Source organism: Xenopus laevis, chromosome 8S, assembly GCF_017654675.1.
Source record: "Xenopus laevis strain J_2021 chromosome 8S, Xenopus_laevis_v10.1, whole genome shotgun sequence".
Classification (NCBI taxonomy): Eukaryota; Metazoa; Chordata; class Amphibia; order Anura; family Pipidae; genus Xenopus; species Xenopus laevis.
In genome coordinates, this window is record NC_054386.1 from 44,319,108 (window position 1) to 44,325,779 (window position 6,672).

Genomic DNA, 6,672 nt, shown 5'->3' on the forward strand with positions numbered 1-6,672 from the left:
ATCCACAAGACAATATACACTCTTATTAATACTAAGGTATTGGAATCAAAGGAGGAATATGTGACTGATTGTGATTTGCTAAGGAATTCTGTCCTTAAATTTTCCTATTTCCCCATTAAATCATTAACTTGGATATCATATATATATATATTAATGAAAAATAAAATGGCCCCAAATTAAACAGATTATTCCCAGTTTGTAATTCTGGGAAAGTCAATGTTTAGGGTATGACTATAATACACATAGGAATAATAAATATCCAAGCATACAACTTAATCGAGAAAAAGTATAACAAAAATTTATATTTACCAGATGTAGAGTTTTCACTGGCCTGTGATGTCACCCTGATCTCACTTTCTGGATCTTTAAAACCCACTGGTTCTTTTCTTTTTAGTTGAAGAATGAGTCTTCTTATGGTTGAGAGTCTCCAAGTAGTTTTAGATTTCTTTCCTTCTCTTTCTTTCAGATGTAGAGTTTTTCTTCTTCAGTCAGCCCTCCTTTTCTTATCCTTTTTAGTTTCTTTTTTTTATTTTTTTCAGTATCCCAGTATCTCCTAATTTATCCCTCCTTTCTGTCTAAAACTCAACCCCTGGGATTAATTAACTAACCAATTGGAATTGAAGGGTAGTCTCCAAAAGTTAAACTATCACCATCTAATCTAAATATTTTGTAAAATGTCAATCATTTACCCCTGGGCGTGATGTCCTACACTACCTGTAGATGGCACTATTGCTTCAAACATCATGACCTAAAAATATCTAAAAAATACATAATAGCCTTTGACCTCCTTAATCTGGTGTTAAACATTACTGTTGACATTGTCTGAGACTGAAACAATATTTTATGATTCCTTAATACTTTTGGTACATATAATATACTTGTGAAAACACTAGCCATTCAAAATTGGTCTGGTCTTGGATTAATTATTAACCTCTCAACCAGGTGTGCTCTATTCTGTGGATAGTTTGTAAAATCCTTCAAGGTGTCATCTTATTCACACAGACAACAAGGATTATACAACCTTTGAGATTTGCTTTAAGCACAAAGGTTATACACCTGTGTTAGGAGTTTGATAAAACATCCTTTTCAGAACAGAAGTTTCTTACCAACTAAACATTAATTTATATAAAACAAAATATAACATTCATTTCTCACCACTATATGATTAATCAAATATGCATAATATCAATCATGAATATGTATTCTATTGAGTAAAATAATCATACATTATCATTAATAAACCTGAATATTCTTATAGTTAATAATCATCTTATTTGAAAATCCGACAAATCCCCCTTGTTTTTCTGAAATGTTTCCTATAATATGAACATTTCAGGAAAACTACTAAGGGTTTTTAAACTCTTCCTTCATCATACTCATTATGTAAACTTGATCGGCGAGATTTAAGCCATAGTTTATCTAGAGTCTTTTTGATGATCTTCATCCAACGAATTGCCAAAATGGTGATTACACCCGACTATAATTATGATCAAGATACTCCACATGTAGTTTTCCCCCCATGACCAAACAGAAGGAAACAGTATTTCGTCATCGGTTGATGAAAATTGTGGAGTATCCATGGTAATATTATGGGTTTTTTTTTATAACCATACGGACAGTATGGCTGGGCTTATTGTCCAATAAAAATTTTAAATCTGGACTTATGGCAATCTCCTGGTTTTGGAATGCATCAATGCTTTCCACCTCTCCTTCAATGTTTTAAGGGAGGCGGAATTGGCGGAATCTTACTCCGTTTGCAAATATAGTTACAACTATCGCAAAAATCATTGCAGCAACTATGTCAGAAATGAGTCATTTCGGTCTTTGGTTGGAAAAAAAAAACTCTCTGGTTAAAGTTTTCCGGGTTTGCTCCAGGATCTGAGTAACCCGCTCTTGTGAATATTCGATATGTAGCTGGTACCAGGTTTGAATCTCCGGTGATCGGATATTGGATACGTTGATTTGTCTTTCGATGATACAACGTGGATCTAGGCTCATATAAATCTTTTGGGATAAGATCCTCTTCTTGGTCATGATGAATCCCACCATATCCTGTAGCATGATCCCGGATGATGGACCTGGCATCACAATCGGCTCAGCGTGTAACTCTTTCCCCAAGATCAGGACTGCATATAAGATAGCGATCATCTGGGATGGCATCTTTGCGCCTATAGAAAATCAAAAGAAATCATTCGTTTCGGCTGTCATATATAGCATGTTTCGACCTCATCATAAATTCTTTGGATTGGTATGAGTTTCCTATAACAGAGCAAGTTTCAGTTCACAGGTAAGATAAAGGATAGTTGGAAGGTAGAGAGAGCAGACATAGGCATATCATGATATAATTATCTATATACAATATTAATCTCTACTTCCATCTCTATCCGGAATTTCCAGATTCCTTACTACTTAGCTCTCGACTTGCTCTATTTTCCGAAGCTGTGAGCTAGGATGACAAACACGTAATTGGTTAATGTGCATCCATTTTTCAACAAAATCATCCCCCTTAGGAATTTTAACTTTATAAACCACAGGAGATAATTTATCAGTGATTATATATGGACCTTTCCAGGAAGGTAAGAATTTCCTTTCCTTTACTCTCTGGCAAAGTTATAAAGATAAACTTTGTCATCTACCTGATATTCCCTTTGAGTTGTTTTTAGATCATAATACGTTTTCGTACTTACTGCAGCTTTTTCAATATTTCTTTGAGCAAATGCAAAAGCATGCTGTAGATGCTTACGTAAGTTCTCCACGTATTGATGTGCAGTTGTTGCATTCATCAAATTGTGATCTGTGGTCCTGTAAAGTAAATGTTGAGGTAACACCATTTTTCTACCTGTAATCATCTCAAAGTTGCTGCACTTGGAGTGGCTCTAATAGCCATGAGAACCAATGGCAACTTGACATCCCAGTCTTTACCAGATTCCTTGACAAACTTTCAAAATGTTTACTATGGATTGATTGTAACGCTCTACTTCACCACTAGAAGCTGGTCTGTAAGCTATGTGTAGCTTCCTTTTGACTCCTAGAATTTCCCACATCTTGGTCATCACTTCACTGGTGAAGTGACTTCCACGGTCGGATTCAAATCTGGAAAATATATGGTTAATGAGTAGTGATGCGCATACACTAGAACTGCATGTTTTACATGGCAGACATTCTACCCATTTTGTGAATAAACAAATTACAGTTAGCATGTATCGGTTTCTTTTTGAGGAAGACAGATAAAATGCATCTTGCAATCACATTTTGACTCTGGTCGTCTTTATCCAGGTCATAAACCCATTCCTGTGAGGAGGAAAATTTAATCATCTGAGGATCTGTAATCTGCTTCAGAAGTCCTAGACTTATGTAGCTGGCCTCAGATTTGAGATCCAACTTGGCATATTTCACCCCGGCAATATTATTTACCTGTACGGGAACGAGCATAGTATCGTTGGTCTTTTCAATTTTAACCAATGATTGTGCATGTCTGGTTATGCCTGCAACTTCCTGATTTCCCCCTTTAAGAGAAATGGTTAGTACATCATCCTCCAAAATTATCTTTTCGATTTTGTCCTTTTGGATATTAATGATGTGGAAGGAAGTATTAACACTTTCTTCAGGTTTACCGTTTTTCAGGATTGATATATTTGGTATTTGACTGTTCCGGAAATGGATTTCAACAGAATTAGGCCTTTCTTCAATCATGTGGCAACTATGTTGCGATTGTGCATTGCGGGAGCACTCAAAAGCAATTGTAATTTTCACTTGGGTCCAAATTGCCTCATTTATAAAGTCAATTATGGATCTTAATCTTTTGAGCAGATCAATTCCAATGATCAGCCGATCATATGGAAGATCTACAATTAATGTTGGATGTCTAAGGATCTTTATGCCAATCTTGTATGTCAGCCAGGATGTGCCTATCACCTGTAAACTGTCACCGCCCACACTTATCAAAGAGCCATCAAATGCCGTTAATCTCGGTTTCTTTTTTGATGACCCCAAGATCTGTTGGAAGTGGCTAAAAGATAAGATAGTGACCTGAGACCCGGTATCCAATAAACCTTGGATTGGTCCGACACATCCATCTTGGAGACAGGTATCTATAAAGTATCGGCCGTCTTAACTGTAAGAGATTACAGAGAAAATTGGAGTGATTTGCCATCTGTTGTTTTAAAGAATGATCCTTCTGCAGCGTCAGGATATTTGGATTTATCTCCTCCTGGTTCCGCCTGCAGGTCATCTGGGTTCCCATGGATTCCACCAATGGGATGAACTGAACAGAGGGTATTTCACACACGGGCTGTAGTGACATTGGATCACGAGAATTGACCTTATTTGGCTGTAAGATAAATGAAACATTAGACTTCCCTTTGACCCCGATTGGGTCGGTGCAATGCAAAATATGATTGTTGTCCATATTTGGTATTGCCGTATCCATTTCCGTACAGGGACCTGACCCTGTTTCTTTTAATTGGCGGAACTGGGTCCCGCCTTCACATCTAAAAAATCCTCCGACTGTTTTGGTGCCGAAACTTGAGACATTTTACTTACAATGTCGCTCAATTTGGCCACCTGGTCTGCAAGTTGATCAAATCTGCTAGGTCTTCCTGGGTTTTGATTCTGTGGACCATTTTGGTTCCCTGTGGGTGATTTGCCCCTGGGTGAATCTGGTGATTCCTGTCCTTTTCCCCATTGCTGCCTGGGCCTATTGTCCCAACGTCTATACCCTTGGGGACGCCTATACTCTTGGTAACCCCTATAATTCTGTCTACCCTGGTACCCTCGGTAATCCCGGTTGAAACGAGGATGATAGTCCTGGCTTCCAGAACCTGAGCTGTTCCCGTCTGATCCCTTAGGATTTTGAGGTTTGTTTTGTATGGGATTTGGCTGTCTTCGGTTCTGCTGATTAGACCCATTGGCTGAAGGTACTTTCTTTGGCTGTGACTCAAAATCATGTTTTACTTTAGATTCATTGACATCGTGTTCTGGGAATCTTTTAGTTTTCCTTTCATTTACATTTGGGTCCTCACTGATGTTAAACAGTAAGGTTGCTGATGTTACCAATCTTTCTAGAGGGTTTTCAAAATCCAGATCATGAGCTAAACTTAATTTGATCTGGGTTGGTAAGGCCTCATAAAACAACTGTTTAAAATCTAGAGATTCCCAATCAGGTTCTCTGTAGGCTAGACCATAGGCATTCTTGAGCACAGAGAGAAATTCTCGGGGGCTTTGGTTAGGCCGACATGTAAGTCTATACATTTCTCTCTTTTCAGCAGTGGTATTTCGGTATGGACCAAACTCTAATTTAATTTCATGTAGGACTGACTGCCATTTAGTGATTCCTCTCTCTCTAAAGGAGGAAAAGTAATGACGGTATCTGTCATCAAAGGCCCATGGAAGAAACCTGATTCTGTCTGCTTCAGACAAGTCCAAAGAGTCCATAGTAGACTCATACATTTCTAAATGGGTCGCTATTTGGGCAGAACCCAAACCTTTCTTAGAGAATTTTGGCACAGCAGTATTCAGGAATTTAATTATGCTGGCAGAATTTTGTTTTTCACCTGGATATTGGGGATTTTTACCTTTTGAACCCCTTGTATGGGTGTTTTCCCCCTTCTTGGGACAGGACTGGAATCCCGCTTCCTCTCATCACTCTCAGACCCACTTGTATTAAGATTGGAAGCATAACTTTTATAGGATACATTGGACACAAGGGACTTACGGCGCTCATTCCTCTCTGGGGATGAGTCTTGACAGGAGTCTATAGGGGTCCTGGTTCTGTGATTGCCCAATAAGGTGGTCACAGCTTGGCAAGCTTCAGCCAACCGGCCCAAAACACCTTGTGCCTCTGAATGAACTTTATCAATTGGTTTGGCTCTAGGAACATATGATGCCCAATTTTTATATTGGGGAGTGATTACTGGAGGATCAGGAGATCTCTCCACACCATATACACCTGACTGTTGATTTTTAAACAACTGTTGCCGTAATTCTTCAAAATCCTCTGAGCTTACGGTATGCTATGCGACTATGTTCAGCATCAGTTTCTAAGTCCCTAATAAAGGCTTCCTTGTTTGAGATATCTATCTCTAATTGGTTCCTCTCAGATTTCATATGTTGGATATTTGATTCTATCTCTTGTAATTGAGACCTCAATTTTTCTATATCTTCTTTTCTAGCTTTTGATAGGGTATCTACCTCCATTAATGCATATAAAACAGGAGGTAGGGCACATATTAATTTTTTATCTTTGTCTGAACTGCTAGAGGCTAAGTTCATACATGTTAAATAGCATTCAACCAGGCCGTCTGTTGCCCAGATATCATTAAGATCTGCTCTAGCATTTTTCTTCAAATTATTAATCCAACTATCCATCCCTTGATCAAATTTTAACCGTGTATATATGAATTGAACAACATTGTGGATCATTTGCTCTGGGGTGTTCCCACTCTCACAGCTTGCAACACTCATGGTCTCAATCAATTAATAAAAAAAAATAACTAGCTTACAGAAGTATTGGAATGGTTTTTCACTATTTGTACCAATATGAGAAAATAATCTCGATCTCAGCAGTGCCTCCAAATTATGTCGGGCTATTTGTGCGAATATTTAATGGAATTATATAAAATTCTTTAAAAGAATTTAAGGCTCCTTATAAGTAATAAACAGGAGGAGTCTTAA

At 37.9% G+C, this 6,672-nt stretch overlaps 1 pseudogene; it reads right to left on the reverse strand.

Moving 5' to 3' along the window:
* Positions 1–1,812: 1,812 nt before the first annotated feature.
* LOC108700038 lies at positions 1,813–6,195 on the reverse strand (annotated as a pseudogene).
* Between the last annotated feature and the right edge of the window lie 477 nt (positions 6,196–6,672).